The following is a 17,137-nucleotide window of genomic DNA, read 5'->3' as shown; positions in this document are numbered from 1 at the left end:
TGACATACCCAAAATGACAGAGGCCAAAATAGGGAATAATACTTTCACTAACCACACTGTGACTAAGATGACTTTGGAACTTTCCCAGGCACGTCATAAACAATGGAACTCTGCAGTTGGCCGGTTGCCGGGGAGGAGTCGCCATTTCTGTGGTGTGAACTTATCGGAAAGGAGAAGCTGAGGATACCGATCGGCACCTTGTACCGGCCTTCCTCCCCTGTCGGTAAAATTCTGTGTGACCTGACTGGGATAGATCAGAGTGGCCATGGCCTGCGGAGCGACATTAAAGCGCTCTATGGAGTTTGAGGCCCTGATGAGCCCTCAGTCTCCAAAGCGCCGTCGGTGCACCCCTCTCCCAGGATCCCTCGCCAACCCGTCCCCCCAAAGGTGCGGCCTGAGGCCCGACAGTCCATTAGGCCCGCAGTCTTCTCTGCAGCCGCTGGGTGGGGACTGCCGGCTCACCCCGGAACAAATCTTTCAGAACCTGAGACAGGAATATACACGCTACCATGGATGACGGCAGCTAGAAGGAAGTTTCAACCAAAGTGAAAATGGACACTTCAGTGAGGTTCAAGCCAGTACATCTCTCACAGCTCCATCCTCACCAGGTTCAGTGGTGAAGAAAGACCAACCAACATTCAGCTTACTACAAGTAGGAATTCTGTGTGAACGTCTACTAAAGGACCATGAAGACAAGATTAGGGAACAATATGAGCAGATTCTAAACACAAAACTAGAAGAACTATATGAATCCTTCGTAAAATTCACACATGATCAGATTATGCGGCGGTACGGAACAAGGCCTACAAGTTATGTGTCTTGAATTGTTCACTTAGCCGTCTGGGCACCAGTTTCCACTTTGGGTTTACGGCTGCTCTACATTCTTGCCACCTGTGAGGTGCCATGTTATTAATATCAGTTTTCTTCACATTGTGTCATCCAGAGAATTTTAACATCATTGCTGGCTTCACACTTTTTTAAAATTTTTTTTCACTGCACAGACTTTGTTCAAGGACTGCTCCTCTCGACTGTAATCCAGATTTTTATTTCAATTTTTTTTTTTTTTGGCTTCAGGAATCTCCATTAGTGTCCTTATGTCCGAGGCTTCTGATACAAGGACATTCTTGGAGTTTTTAGTTTGGATTATTTTTGCCTTGTTTGATGCACTACAATTATGTTTTTTTCCCCATATATTGGGAGGAGCCTTAAAAAGGATATACAAATAAAGGACCATACAGACTGTAACTGTGGTGTACGTAGTGAACAGTGATTGTAACCTGATATATACATAACTGCACCCTTCTGAGACTAATTCTAAAATGCAAGCTTTTTTTTCAATTTGCATATGTTTTGTTTGCTACAGAAAAGCATTGTTTTATTTTATTGAGTTTGTACAAAAATATCTGCCAGAAGTTGGAGTGTTCAAAAGAAGGTTTTTTGTTTTTTGTTTTTTTTGTTTTCGCATGAAAAATAATGTATAGACAGACTGATTTTATGGCAGCTGGAGCTGATGCTTGTTTCTACCAGTTTAATGTTTTGGTTTTCTCTCATTTCAGTTTGGGGAATGAAACCCAAAAGCTAATTGGTTGCTCTAAGCAACAGCCCTATTTCTCTTTGGCTCTTGTTTTTATAAATTGGTCCGAGTGTATGTCAGACTGTACATGCAATTCCTAGCTCTTTGGGTGGTGAGGGTTTGAATGAAGTAACACATAGCCTTTATATAATATTGTGCCTCTAATGTCATTTTGAAATGGTTGAAATAAAATTACCTGGGGTGAGAAAAAAAAAAAAAACAATGGAACTGGTGTCTAAATCCCAGCCTACTCACAAACTCATTTGTTATGGAGTCAATACAGCAGTTCCTGACTAGGTTTTTTGAGATCAATGAAACCACAGTTGTCCTCCCTATGAGCATCTGGAATGCACATAAACGCTACATAAAAGGAGAGTTTATCTCAGTAGCTACAAATCTCCTGAAAGATAGACAGGCTCTGCTGGATATGCTACAAAGAAAAAAATCACACAATTGAGTACACACCACAAACAGACCCTGGTGGCACAAGCCATATCCAAATTACCTAATTCTAGACAGGAATACTTGAAGATGATATCTCATAAAATACAGAAATCTCTTACATACAGAAAATACCCCTTATATGAGTTAGCCAATAAATGTGAGAAAATGTAAGCTAGAGCCCTACAAGACAACTGTAAAGTCACAAGAGTTTACTCCATTACCCTGCCTGGAGGAAACATTACTCATTGTCCTCGGTCAAAAAAAAAAAAATAAGGAATACTACAATGCTCTCTATAACCTTGAAAATGGATCTGCTGGCCATAATGCATCTCAATCCCATACTGACCACACTCAACATTACAAATTCTACAAGTTACCTAAGCTTAAAATTATACAAAACCTTATTTTTTTAAATTGCAAACAAACATGTCATACTTACCTGCTCAGTGCAATGCTTTTGCACAGATCAGCCCAGATCCTCTTCTTCTGGGGTCCCCCACCCTGTTTCATGCCCCTCCTCTTCAGCAAGTGCCCCCACAGAAATCAGTTTTCCATGGGGGCACTCGTGCAAGCTCACTCCTGAGCCACCATGTCTGAGTCTATTGATACAGAGCGGGTGGTTTAGCCCCAACCCCTGCGCCCTCATCACAGCATTTGATTGACAGTATCAGGATTGCTGAATCAGATCGGGCTCAGGTAAGAAAAGGGGAGGGGGCAGGGGGATCTGGCAGCACAGAAGGTTTCTTACCTTAATGCATAGAATGCATTAAGGTAGAAAAAAACTTAAGCCTTTAGAACCACTTTAAGCAATCAGTTAGCCAAACACTAGGAACCCTGATCTCAGCTGAGGATTTGCTTTAAGCATTAAAACAGAATAAGCCAGGAAAAAGCCCAGGGTTTGATGGCCTGATTTCCTGATACTACAAAATGTTCTAAACAACACTTGCTTCTCACTTTTTGACGATGTACAATAGTTTGAGCACAGGAACCTTGCCTCCTCCCCAAACTCTGGAAGTTCATATAGTAGTTATACACAAAGAATGCAAGGACTCACAATATTGCCCACGCTATAGGCCCATGTCACTGATTTGGAAATGTTCACAAAGATCCCATTGAATCACCTTCTCCCCCTGATTCCTTCATTGGTACCCAATGACCAAGTGGGATTTGTCTCGGGAAGGGTAGCCAATAAAACTTTGAACTCCATCCTATGGATACAAAAACAGAAATCAGAGATAATCTTGTTGTCAAGGCTTTTCATAGGATTGCTTGGGACTATACGTTCAGGGTGCTGAAAGCTATAGGGATCAGGCTCACATGCTATCTTGGATTAAGGCTATTTACTCACATCCATATGCGAGAGTTTGAGTTAAGAGTCTTTTAATGGACAGCTTTCGTATAAGAGATGGAATGAAGCAAAGGTGTCCATTGTCATTCTTGATATTATTTTAAGCCTAGAGCCATTATGGATAGTTAGAGCTGAAAGAGACATTATGGGATTTTGGATTGGTAAAGAAACATATAAAACTGGTTCTTTTGACCGATTTTCAGATGACACTCCCAACCTACTCAAGAAATATGATTTATTTTCAGCTATCTCCAGCTTAAAAATACATTTCAACAAATGCAAAGATGTGAGAACCCACCCTTTAGGGCCAAGTACCTCAAGTCCTTGCAACACCAATACCCATTTTAATGGACCACATCTCATATCACTCTCCTTGGTGTTGAGATCCTGAGCATAGTCTCAAACTTTTATGACTTAAACTATTTACCTTTAATAACATGAATAAAACAGGATCTTCAAAAGTGGAAAAATATCTCTTTATCCTAACTATGGCGTTTATTAAAATAAGTATACTACACCATCTGATTTACATTTTTCCGACAATTCCTATAAGTTTTCCCCCCAAGTTTTTCAAACAACTTGAGGCAGCATTCAATCACTAGAAAAGGGATCTAGAATCCGTAAAACGGTATTGCATCTCTCTAAATCTAATGATACCTTACCGAATCTGAAAAACTATTATCATGCCTATCATCTCTAAATGGTTCCTCCATACACAGAACAAGGTTTGGGTAAACATTGAACAAAACTTGTCTACCCACTCTTTACAGACTATGCCATGGCCTATATACATAAACCTTCCAGCTGACATGGAAACATACCCCCTAATTGGGGCGACTCTGAGAATCTTTCATTAGCATTACAAATCTCCCATATTTACACAAACTCAGACTTTTCTCATGGAAACTCCCATGACATTATGTGTTATTGGAAAAATGTATCCCCACCTTTGGCTGGCAACTTTTTCAAACTGGGTTCATGGCATTCAGATAATGGAAAACATTGATCTACCATAGTGGATTGACCTACAGATTCAACATTTTATTACTCAAACACCATACAGACAGTACTATGCATACAGCTCGCTTTTACGAAAAAAAAGCACGGATAAAGGTCCCAAGAGCCACTTAGTCACCAGAATATATTTCTCATTAGAGAACCCCCCCATTGCTGATGAATATCCTTTTAAACAACAATAGCTAGTTTAGTTCAAAGATACAAGAGACAAATTATAAAATTTTGTCTTTTTGGTACAGGACCCCCTTCACAGTTACACAAAATTGACCCTAGTATTTCCTCAACCTGCTGGAGATGCAATGCTAAAAGGTGCACTCTGTGTCAAAAGTCCCCAACACTCAAGATCTCTTTTCCGAAATGTTAGGGGCCTTTGACAAGTCACCAATCTGGCTGCTAATTGTGAATTTGGTAGGCTGTGGTAGATCTGTTTAGACTGCATATTCAGTAGTCCTTCAGGGTGTCTGGTAAAGGAAACTGAAGAGAGGGGGGGAGGACTAGGGACAGAATGGAGAAAGGGTGTGGTAAAAGAGGGTTAGGATGGAGGGTTAGGTATAAAGGGTAAGTGAGGTATACAACATATCAGTTTAAGATACAACAAAGAGTGCAATTTCATATGAGTTAGTGTACCTAAAACCATGAAGAAAAAGATTTAATATAGTTCAACTTATGAGTCCTTAGATGTGGCGACTGTATTAGTTTTTATTTTTTTAGGCTTTGTTCCCTTTACTTTTACCTAGTAATCCAACTAATAATACACCCCTTGTCTTAGGGTGGCTATATTTATTCCTCCACTGTATCTATGAAGGAGCAGTGTAGCCACCATTGCACAACAACATACGTAAGGTTTAGTGGTTGATGGACTAGTAGTAGATTAACCGCTTCAGCCCCAGAAGATTTTACCCCCTTCCTGACCAGAGCACTTTTTGCGATTCGGCACTGCGTTGCTTTAACTGACAATTGCACGGCCATGCAACCAAACAAAACTGACATCCTTTTTTCCCACAAATAGAGCTTTCTTTTGGTGGTATTTCATCACCTCTACGTTTTTTATTTTGTCACTATAAACAAAAAAAGAGCGTCGATTAAAAAAAACAAAAAAAAACAATATCAATAGCATTATTTTTTACTTTTTGTTATAATAAATATCCCCCAAAAATATATAAAAAAACTATTTTTTTTTCTCAGTTTAGGCCGATATGTATTCTTCTACATATTTTTGGTAAAAAAATTGCAATAAGCGTATATTGATTGGTTTGTGCAAAAGTTATAGCATCTACAAAATAGGAGATAGTTTTATGGCATTTTTATTTTAAATCTTTTTTTTTTAGTAATGGCGGCAAGCTGTGATTTTCATCAGGACTGCGACATTATGGCGGACACATCGGACACTTTTGACACTGTTTTGGGACCATTGTCATTTATACAGCGATCAGTGCTATAAAAACGCAATGATTACTGTGTAAATGACACTGCCAGGGAGGGGGTTAACCACTAGGGGGGATGAAGGGTTTAAGTGTGTCCTAGGGAGTGATTCTAACTGTGGGGGGATGGGCTTCCAGTCACATGACAGCGATCACTGCTCCCGATGACAGGGAACAGTGATCTCTGTTATGACACAAGGCAGAATGGGGAAATGCCTTGTTTACATAGGCAGTTCCCCATTCTGCGGCTCCGTGACACGATCGCCTGGAGACCAGCGGACATTGAGTCCACCAGTCCCGTGGGCACTGTCACGCTGTACGCAGCTGGCGCGCACGCCGGAGTGTGATGGCGCATGTGCCTGCTATCGCCTCTTAAAGGGGACGTACAGGTACGCCCATTTGCCCACCGCTGCCATTGTGTCGACGTATAACGGCATGCAGCGATCGGCAAGTGGTTAAATGTACTTAATAAGAATTAATATCTTATTTATCGGCGTATAACACGCACCGGCGTATAACACGCACCTTAACTTTAAGAGGGAAGTTTCAGAAAAAAATCTTAAATTTTAAAATATGGGTCAGTGCCCATCAATGCAGCCTTATCAGTGCCCATCTGCAGCCTCACCAGTGCCAATAAATGCAGCCTGATCTATGCCCATTTGCAGCCTCTAATATGCTCATTATTGCAGCCTGTTTAGCACCCATCTGCAGCCTCTAACATGCCCATCTGCAGCCTCTAACATGTCCATCATTGCAGCCTGTTTAGTACACATCTGCAGCCTCTAATGTGCCCATTATTGAAGTCTTTTTAGAGCCCATCTGCGGCCTCTAGCATGCCCGTCATTGTAGCCTGTTTAGTACACATCTGCAGACTCGCCTTTGCCGATGATTGCCAGTGCTGGATTACATAGATCTGCGATCTCCTGTGTATCTGGCGCTCATTCACTCACAGTCCTGCTCGGCTCATATGATGGACAGTGGTCCAATGCCGGATCAGGCGGGTGGGACTGTGTGTGACTGAGTGCCGGATACACAGGAGATCGTAGGTGTGTGTAATCCAGCTGCGCTCATCCCCTCCTTCCACTCAGAGGCAGCAGGGATCGGCGTATAATATGCACACATGATTTCCCCCTGATTTTCAGGGGGAAAAAGTGTGTTTTATGCGCCGATAAATACGGTAATTGACAAATAAATCAAAGCCTAACTCCATTGAACACTTTTACAAGCTCTGACTGTTGTAAGCACCCCTGTCAGTATTAATGGTTTTAACTCTTTGCTACTTTGCTGAACAGCTTGGTCTGTTAAAAAAATAACAGACTTACTAAAAGGATCAAAAGGAAATATAACTATGCTACAGGGGAAAACAGACTGTTTTTGATTTTGCCTATAGTTATACTTTAAAGAAAGTGCACAGCACAAAGTGTGCTGCAGCACAAGCTTCTTGAATAATGCTGTTTATTTGAACCTATGTTGCTAATTTAATTAAACAGCATTTGTTACATGTGTGCGGATTAAGGTTCGAAGAGAAGTTCCTTCACAGGAGTGGCAGAGGGATTGCATAGTTGCATTTGTGCTACAGGCAAAGCAAGATCTTTATAAATGCACTGGATGCTATTTACAAGCACCTCATTATGGAAGTAAGAGAGGGGTAGCAAACATTCACAGGCCACATATCAGATAATGCACCTTCTCAAAACTTTACCTCCATTGTCAAGGACAGGTCCTAAATGGATCTCTGACTCAAGGCCTCTCCGCTGGTGCCTTTACAGCTGCAAAGAGCAAAAAAAAAACACCCAGGCCTCATGTAGAAGAAACCAACAATCACCCTCTTTTTGAAGTTCCTAGCATAATCGTCATGTTTATGGACTCAATTTAGTGAACATTAGGCAGAATGTAAAATTTCTTAAAGGAGACATACAGTCAAAGCTTGTTTGGCTGTACTTCTCCTGTGGATCACAGGAGTGCAGTTCGTTCTGCACTCTGTGACCTGCCTTCAGCAGACAGCGGGCTGAAGCTCACGGTCAGTTGACATCACAGAGCCGGTCCAGATCTTCAGTGTTTGATTGCTCAGTTCTCAGTGAGAGAGCTGGCGAGGGACAAATGCAGCATCAAACCGATGCTGCATCAACCTAGGTAAGAATGATTGTGAAAAAAAGCCATACTTCTCTTTTAACTAGAATATTTCTTCTCAATGATACAAACATTAGGTCCCTGCAGTGTCATTGTCACATACCTGATGGGAGACTGAAATGACAGACCTCTCTTGTATCTCTGGTCCAAGCACCACTGGAAGTAAAACAGATAGTGTCAAGAGACAGGAAGAACACAAGTGCTGGTAGATGTGGCTAAAAGAACCTTGGGCTGGCATTGTAGACTTGGAAGATCCAGAAAAGCATCTGGTTTGAAACAGCAGCACTGTGGAATGAACCAGCTAGGGTAAAGGGGAACTCTGATTGTACTTCAGATTCAGGAGATAAATCTCCAAGTAAGCTTATAGCAGAAACACACAGGAATGGCTGGAGCTGATGCTAAATTCAGTCATTGCAGGCACTCGGTAATAGCGTGAAGTCAAATCTGAGACAGAAACATAGACACTGGGGTTGCTAAGGCTAGCAGGGGGTGGGCAGCAAGGTACAGATTCCAAAGCAGGATCAAAGTCATGAATGGAGCCGGGTCAGGAACTGGTAAGCAGAAGTATAAGAAGAATCCAAGATCAGGTCAGAGGCAAGCCGAGTAGATAACGGAAGTCATATACAGAACACAATCCGATCACAAGACACAGCTGAAGGCCAGTCAGCGATGACCCTGAATTGATGCATCCTTTCAATAGGCTGTCTGATGCCAACATTGACTGTTGATGTGCTCTTTCAACCAGGCCTGATTACAGTTCACATGTGCATGTCTCAGAGCCCACCAGCTTACAAGAATTCCTTGAAAGTCATATTTCAAGCAGAATTAAAATATTACATTGTAATGATCCTCCTTCACTGCTAATATAACAATAGAATTGTATGAATCCTATTAAAGCTTGCCAATACTCCTCTGTGATGCACATACCCTAGAAACAAACATTTTCCCAATGAGTGCAGAGCTAATGTTAACTATCGATATACACACTTAACATACTAATACATGTCCTAGTACAACAATAACAAGTGCTAATGTACTACTAAAATACCAGGATATACTGTAGTGCAACACAACAAAGTGCTATAGTGCTTCGAATTTAGGCAAACCATCACTCTATCCAAAGTGCTATAGTGGCGTAGTGCATTCAAATATCGTTGTCGCACTTCCAATCTCCACTACTGAAATACCCACCAATGTATCCACTTTATTTAATCAGTTGTGCTACTTTGTGTATTCCAACTGAAGTGTTCAAATATTGTCCTTATTACACAGATAGTTCAATTTTATTCTTACATTAATTGATTGTCCAGAGCATTACTTGTAAATCTATGATCTGTGCCTTTGTGCCTGACTATTCATTACTGACCAAGTTTGCCTTGACCTGCCCCTGAAATCCAATTGTACTGACCCTACCTTGCACCTGGACTACCCTTCTGTCTGCTCCTTCTTATTCTGAACTGCTCTTTTGTTACTGACTAGTTTCTCTGTCACGGTTATCAACAGTCTCAGTTTTTTAGGCAATGTTCCTGTCTACACACCTGTCCCAGGCCACAGCCATTTCATCAGTCAACCACCTGTTTACTAATCATGTGGTTGTTACTGCTGTGGTGTTCTTGCTTGATACTCCTATGTCCTATAATATATTGGTGATTGTAAGGTGGGAATTTAAGGGTACTGGAGCAACCTGACAACTCTGGCATTTGCCAGATTGCCAAGCTTGATTTAAAAATGGCTGGTGTGAACTCAGAGTCACTTAAAAATTGATGATGTGTGCTGCTAGATCATCCTTTTTCCAATACTACAAATCTTTAGCCTGTTTACATTCTGATCTTGGAGCTAAGCACTGTAAAGAGTGCCCACTGGTGAAAGCACATGCACATCATGATAAATGTGGACTGTGATATTTATATTTCAGGAGTGCACTGGAGCTCTGGAATATATTCAATATAATGACATTGAGGAACAGGTAATGTGGAATTTATCAATTTCTATTCCATATATTCCAGTTCCTAGAATTGCCTTATTTGTGAACAAACATTTTTTCATGCATGAGTCCCTTGAGCACAATTAAAGTTTACCTAACCTATTTCTTAGCATCTGCTTTCAGCTTTGCTACACATGTGGTTATGAATTGGATTAAAACCTTTGCAGTGGCACTATTAAAAATAACAAATACAGAGTAACTGACCAGTAAATATAAGTATTAAACTAATTAGTGTATATTGCATGCTTTTAAACCCTAAGCCGTTTAAATGCTTAGGAGATTCTACAAGTTTGTCTTTAAAAACTAAAGTGTTTGCCAATTAACATCTGCAAGCATTTTTTGTATTACTATTATGTCTGTGATTACCTCTCTACTTGTGGGCATGGGTACCTTAAAAACAGCTGGTAAGTCATCACACTGGGGAAGATTTAGTAAAGCTGGAGCATTCAGATTCTGATGCAGCTGTGCATGGTAGCCAATCAGCTTCTAACTTCAGCTTGTTCAGTTAAAGTGGTAGTAAAGTCAGAAGGTTTTTTTTATCTTAATGCATTCTATGCATTAAGATAAAAAGCCTTCTGTGTGCAGCATCTGCCCCAGCACCCCCTAATACTTACCTGAGCCCCATCTCTCTCCAGCGAGTGCCGTCTGGGACTCCCCTCCTGATCGGCTGAGACACAGCAGCGGCGCCATTGGATCCCACTGCTGTCAATCAAAATCAGTTAGCCAATCTGGGGGGGGGGGGCAACCACCACTCTGTGTCTGAATGGACACAGGAAGATGTGACTCAGCTCAGGTGCCCAAAAACAAGCTGCTCGCTGTGGGGGCACTTGACAGGAGGCAGAGGCAGGAGAGCCGAAGAGGGACCCGCGAAGAGGAGGATCAGGACTGCTCTGTGCAAAACCATTTCACAGAGCAGGTAGGTATAACATGTTTGTTATTTTTAGAGAGAAAAAAAAAACAAGACTTTACAATCACTTTAAGCTTTGACAATAAAACCTGGAAGCTGGTTTCTAGGCAGAACTGTACCAGATTTTGCACGCTCCAGTTTTAGTAAATCTACCTCACTATGACTATAATAAAGGCTCCTTATTGTCATATCCAGGAATCTGTGCAGATCATGCTGTGTAGATTGCAATTAAACTGGCTGGAATTAAGACTTCATCAATTTACCATATTCAACACCAAATAGATTACTATCTCAATCTCTTATACAGTACAGATTTAGTAAAATCCATTACATTCCAACATGACCATACAGAAAGTCCCCTATTAGGCTGCAAAATGAACTAATGTTGACTGATATTTTAATAATTCAACAATAGCTAGCTGCAAGTCAGAAGTCATGACCCCAACAGAAACAAACACAGGTACATGTAACAGCAATGTGTCAAAAGACCTGCATACCTGTGTTAAATATTTTCCAAAGAGAAATGGTGTAGTAGCTAAAACACGCACTCAGCTAACTATATTCACTTCCATTCTCTGTCCGTTCAACCTACATATTTATGAAATTCATAAACTTTCCTGGTAGTGGGTGCAGGTGGCATATGCAAACTAGAAGTTTAGATTAAATCCTATATTTGCATTGTGATACATGTATGGCAGATGTGTCTGTAAATGATGGGGCAAGAGCTATGTGTCCTTCAAAGAAATCAGTTATAATTCATAAAATCCATGCTTCAGCATCTTAAAATGATCAATGCAAAATACAGACTGGCCATTGGCCATAACATTTCCCATGTTTTAAATACAGTAATGGCCACAGAGACTTGACTATCTAACTGATGAATGGGAAGTCTTGATGTGCAGCAAAATTGGGCAACAAATGCACTTTGTAACTATGGTGAAAGATCACATAGATGAGCAGATTTGCTAAAGGAGTAAGGAATATTCACACAACAAATTTTGTAAATATTCTCTTCAATTATCCGATCATATACAGATGAAAAAGGTAAACAAGCGTCTGCTTTTCACAGTACTGGATATTTAAAGTGCATATTTAAACCATTTATTGTGTGAAGATTCTCAACTCATGTAGTAAATCAACCTTAGAGTCTTTGTGTTGAATAAGCAGTTAGGCTCGATTCACACCTATGCATGTTGCTTTTGAGCGTTTTTGGAGGTTTTTTTTTCATGCTTGGCACGTTTTTGAGCAGCGTTTTTGTAGCGTTTTTGCGGCGTTTTTGCCGCGTTTTTGCCGCGATTTGCGTTTTGCGTGTTTTTTTTTTTGTTTTTTTTTTTCATTTTTTTTTACAGTCTTAAAAAAAAATTACAAAAAAAAAAAAAAACGGCAAAAACGCACCAAAAACGCACCAAAAACGCTGCAAAAATGCTGCAAAAACGGTGCACTTGCGTTTTTGATGCTTGTCCATTGAAATCCATTACATGCAAAACGCTGCTTTTTGCATGAAAAAAAGTCCCCGACCCTTTCCAAAAACGCAGAGATACAAAAAAGCATTGATGTGAACATGTTCCATAGGAACCCATGTTAAAAAATTCCCATGCATTTCTGCAAAATGCAAAATGCATCAAAAAACGCGCTAGTGTGAATGGAGCCTTAATAGTTAGCAGATGGATCGGTTACTAATAATATTCCTCAAGAAAAGAGAATCATGTATAGAGTAAATTTGTTTTGAACTATTGCTGGGGATTTTTCCTATAGCTTCCTGACTTAGCATTCTGTATTTTTATTCATAATATTTTGACTGAGCAAAGATACCACTTATCTTCCCAGCTCTTCTACTATGGCACAAGCTAATGTGCACAAACAAGCTGCTATTTATCCATGCTCAGAAGTTCCAGTCAGGCCTGGAGCAGTAGATAGAAGACTTGTTTGGAGAGGGATGGGCTTGCAATAGTTAAGATTTTAGCTATGGAAAAAGGAAGTGGAGTTTGTCACATACCGATTGGTTGAAGGAGTATGAGGAGGAGCTGTAGGTGAGTTCAAGGTCAGAGAATGTTCCAGATTCAGATGGAGACAGGAGTGCTGGAGCAGCATTTTCACCCTCCAGTTCGATAAAGTTCTTTTTGGGATCACACCTAATGCACCTACAGTATGTTCTTTTATTTTTCTTTCGTATTGTTACTGCAACCAAGTAGGGTGTTGGGGTCTTTAAAGGACAGCATCTCCTGGTAATGTTCAATTGAGTTAGGGGAGCTGTCTCAGGTATGGCATCCTGATGTCAATGGATCACATATGATTCATTGGTTATTCAATTGATATTTGCAATTGTAAAAGTAATTCCCTGGCTAGGGGTCTAGTATGCAAATACCTTGACCTCAATTCTAGCTATTTATTGTTTATTTTTTTTCCATAAATTTTTTATTGAAGTCAAAAAGGGGTAAGTGTTTACAATCCGAACATCATATATACCATGTAAATATATTACGGACCACTAGTGTCCTGAAAGCCATACAGTGTACCAGAAAATATAATAATATTTTCGGGATCCATATAAGCACAATCTAGTTTAGCAAGTTGGTTGAAAGCCTATTTATACCATTATGCAAATGGCCACCAATCCCACTATGTCTGGAATTGTCAGTGAACAAAATTCAGAAGAAGAGAAAGAGGAAGAGAAAAAAAAGAAAAAAAGAAAAAAAAAAAGAAAAGGAGGAGGGAAAAACAACACAAGGGAGTAGGGGCAGGGGAAGAAGGACGGGAGAGAGAAGATCCAGAAGGAGGATGGGTGTGGGGATTAGAATAGTGGGATCTGTTGTACCTGCTCCCCCTCTCCCCACCGCTTTTTGGTGTAATTTGAACTGTCGCACTCTCCATAGGTAGTATGTGCAACAATCTATTGTCTAAGAATTAGAGGTTCGGAACGTTCAGTCCAACATACCCATGTTCTCATAAATTTTTGTATCTGCTCTTGGGAGATATAAATGAGTTCCTCCATGTAATCTATTTTAGAAAGTCTAGTGAAACATTCTCTGATAGTCAGAGGACTTCTTGATCGCCAATGTATCGGAACACAAAGTCTCGCCGCATTTACCATGTGCATAGCTAAAGATTTGTAGCAATCTTTTTTGGTCAGGGTAATGTGGTGTAATAGATATTGCGCTGGAGAATAATTTAAGGTGAATGTGGTGACATGCGCAATGATGTTGTGTACCTCTTTCCAGAAAGGCTGGAGGGATTGACAATCCCACCAAATGTGGAGCATTGTGCCTTCTGCTTGACTGCACCTCCAGCAAGTATTGGGTATAGATGGCGAAAATTTGTGGATGAGAGATGGGGTTCTATACCAATGAGTTTTGATTTTGTAGCAGTTTTCCTGAATGGCTACTTTCATGGAACCCTTGTGCGCATATTCGTGAATAGTCTTTCACTCCTCGTTGGGGAAGGAAATCTGCAATTCCTTTACCCACGTTATATGTGTGCAATCTCTAATGGTGTGAGACTCTTCTAGTAGCAATGCTCAAATGAAGGATATTAAGTGTCTTTGTGGCGATTTTCACGTACAGAGGGACTCAAATGAGTTGTCTTGTCCACGTTGATGGCAATGCCTGTTTAGAAAAAAAGTTTTGTATCTGTCTGTACATCCAGAAAGGAATAGAATTGGTGGGAGAGATGTCAGTCAAATTCTTATATGATCGAGTGGTACATTTCAAGAGCCATATCTTTGTGGGGCCATTTGCGACTCATAAATGAGCCTTTGTTGCCCGGGGGAAGTCAGGGTTTCCTTTTAATGTGATTAGGGGAATGGAGGAGAAGGCTTTAGATTGTGTGAAGGCTGCTAGGGAAGGTTGAGTGAGTGGATGTGTCAGGGTCTCTCTTGGCCAATGTCGAGGTAGCAGCCAGGGGAGATTGTGGATTGGAAATTGTATGAAGGAGGTTTCTAGATAGACCCATAATTTCTTGGATTCATGAATATTCCAATCTGCGATTCTGGTGAGATGGCAGGCCAAATAGTATTTGTGAAGATTCGGTAAGCCAATTCCCCCTTAATCTTTGTATGAGTTAGCCAGGTATATTTGATATGTGGTGGGGAGTTATTCCAGATATATATTGAACAGGCCTGTCTATACGTCACAAAGAAGGATGTCGGGAGGTGGATTGGGATGGTCTGCATTAAGTATAAAAAGCGCGGGAGAACAGTCATTTTAAGCAAAGCTGATCAGCCAAATCATGAGACATGTAGCCTCCCTGGCGGTTTTCCCGAGTGTGGCTCGGGGTTAAAATTCAGTACCATTAGCGGTAACCCCGAGCCACACTCGGGATCGCATTGCAGGATCCTGGGGCGGCGTTACTTACCTTGTCCCTGGGATCCTGCGATGTCCCCCGCTGTGTCCGAGGGCTCCGTCCTCCTCCGAAGCCTCTCCGTGCCAGGCTCCGTTCCCTGTGAGCGTCGCGACGCACGGGGGCGGAGCCTGGCGGCAAATTAAAAAAAAAGTAAAAATCATAACACATACAGTACTGTAATCTTACAGATTACAGTACTGTATGAAATGATTTCACATCCCTTTTGTCCCCAGTGCTTTGGCCCATGCCCTGCATGCAGTTTTACATAATATACACTGTTCTTTCTGCCTGGAAACTGGAGATTGTCCATAGCAACCAAAAAGTGTCCCTTTACGTCAAAAGTGGCTTTAGACCAGCTAGAAAACAGCGATAGTAAATTAGAACACTTGCAGAATTGAGCGATAGTGAATTGTGGGGAAATTTATTTTATTACTATTTTTTTTTTTTAATTATTTATTTTTATTTATTATATTATAATTTATGTTTTTGTGTTTCAAACTTTATCATACCCGGGATATCTACTAGACTCTGGTTTGGACAGATTTAAGTGTGTTATTGTTAAGATTTACAGACCTACAATATAAAACGCCAAATTTCCATGCAAAATAATTATACCACTTTCAGCACCTAAAATCCGAAATAATCATACCGCCAGGGAGGTTAAGCCCACCCAGTCCTTTAGGTCCAATTTGGCCTTGTTCAACGCAACTTGAAAATTACATTTGTACGGGTCTGACAGTCTGGTGGTAATCTGGATTCCCAGGTACGTAATCGCGTCCTTTTCCATAAGAATGGAAAGGAGCTCTGGCAACGTTCTACCTCCTGTGTGATGAGTGAGACATTCAATGCGTGTGATTTCATATAGTTGATTTTGAGGTTTGACAAGGTACCAAAGTGTTCTATATCTTTTAATAAATTTGATAGGGTGATATGCGGTGACCTCAGTGATAACAGGATGTCGTCCGCAAAAGCAACAGCCTTGAATTCTCTATCTCCTATCCAGATTCCCTTAATGTCGGGGTTCAATCTTAATTTGTTAAGAAAGGGTTCCAGGGTGAGGACATAAATCAGGGGGGACAGAGGAAAACCCTGGTGGGTCCCATTGCTAGTAGTGAAGGCGTTTGACAGGTGGCCGTTAATCTGAATACTCTAGGTAGGGTTGGAATATAATGCCAAGATATGGGCCACCATGTGCGACTGGAGTCCGATCACTTTCAGAACCTCGTGCATGTAGCCCCAGGCCACCATGTCAAACTCCTTTTCCACATCTAGCGATAAAAAAAGCCTGGGATTTTAGATGATGTCAGCCAATGGTGGAGGTTTAACGCTTGGATGGTGTTATCCCTGGCTTCTCTACCTGGAACAAAGCCCACCTGATCTAGATATAAGAGGTTAGGCAGGAGGGGTAACAGTCTATTGGCCAGTACCGTTGCATATTATTTTATATCAATGTTTATCAAAGAAATGGGTCTATAATTTGAGACTTAATTACGAGACAAGACATCCATGAAACATTTATAGTATTGTAATGTAAGCCCGTCGTGCCCAAGGCTTGTTCCCGGTTTCATCTGTTTTATGGCAGTCGGCAATTCCAGTTTGGAAAGGGGGCTTTCCATCTCCTTGGCCTGTTGGCTTGAAATTGCCTGTGAGCCATACTGGGATAAAAACTCTTTAATTGCTTCCCTTCTAGATTCCGGGGACATTCACGTCATCTGAGCTTAGGTTATCAAGCTTAGAATAATAGCATTCAAAACCTTTAACTATATCCTCATTGGTCGAGTAAAGCGAGTGCGTATGTGGTGGATCGTGAGAGATGCTCTAGAAGCTTGCACTGTACGTGCCAGAAGTCTTCCGCTTTTATTGTCGTGCTCGTAGAATACCTTCTGATGGAGCACATATTGGTGCCTTGTACGTTTCCCCAGTTCCTCCAGTAAAAGAGAGCGAGTATGTAGCAATTCTTGCAGAGATTTTGTGA

The 17,137-nt window shown here is 41.0% G+C and overlaps 1 pseudogene; it reads left to right on the top strand.

Moving 5' to 3' along the window:
* Nucleotides 1-265: 265 nt before the first annotated feature.
* LOC141141432 (akirin-1B-like) lies at nt 266-964 on the top strand (annotated as a pseudogene).
* The last annotated feature ends 16,173 nt before the right edge of the window (nt 965-17,137 follow it).

The sequence above is a fragment of the Aquarana catesbeiana genome, linkage group LG04 (genome assembly GCF_042186555.1).
Source record: "Aquarana catesbeiana isolate 2022-GZ linkage group LG04, ASM4218655v1, whole genome shotgun sequence".
In the NCBI taxonomy this organism is placed as follows: Eukaryota; Metazoa; Chordata; class Amphibia; order Anura; family Ranidae; genus Aquarana; species Aquarana catesbeiana.
This window is presented reverse-complemented; position numbering and strand designations above follow the sequence as displayed.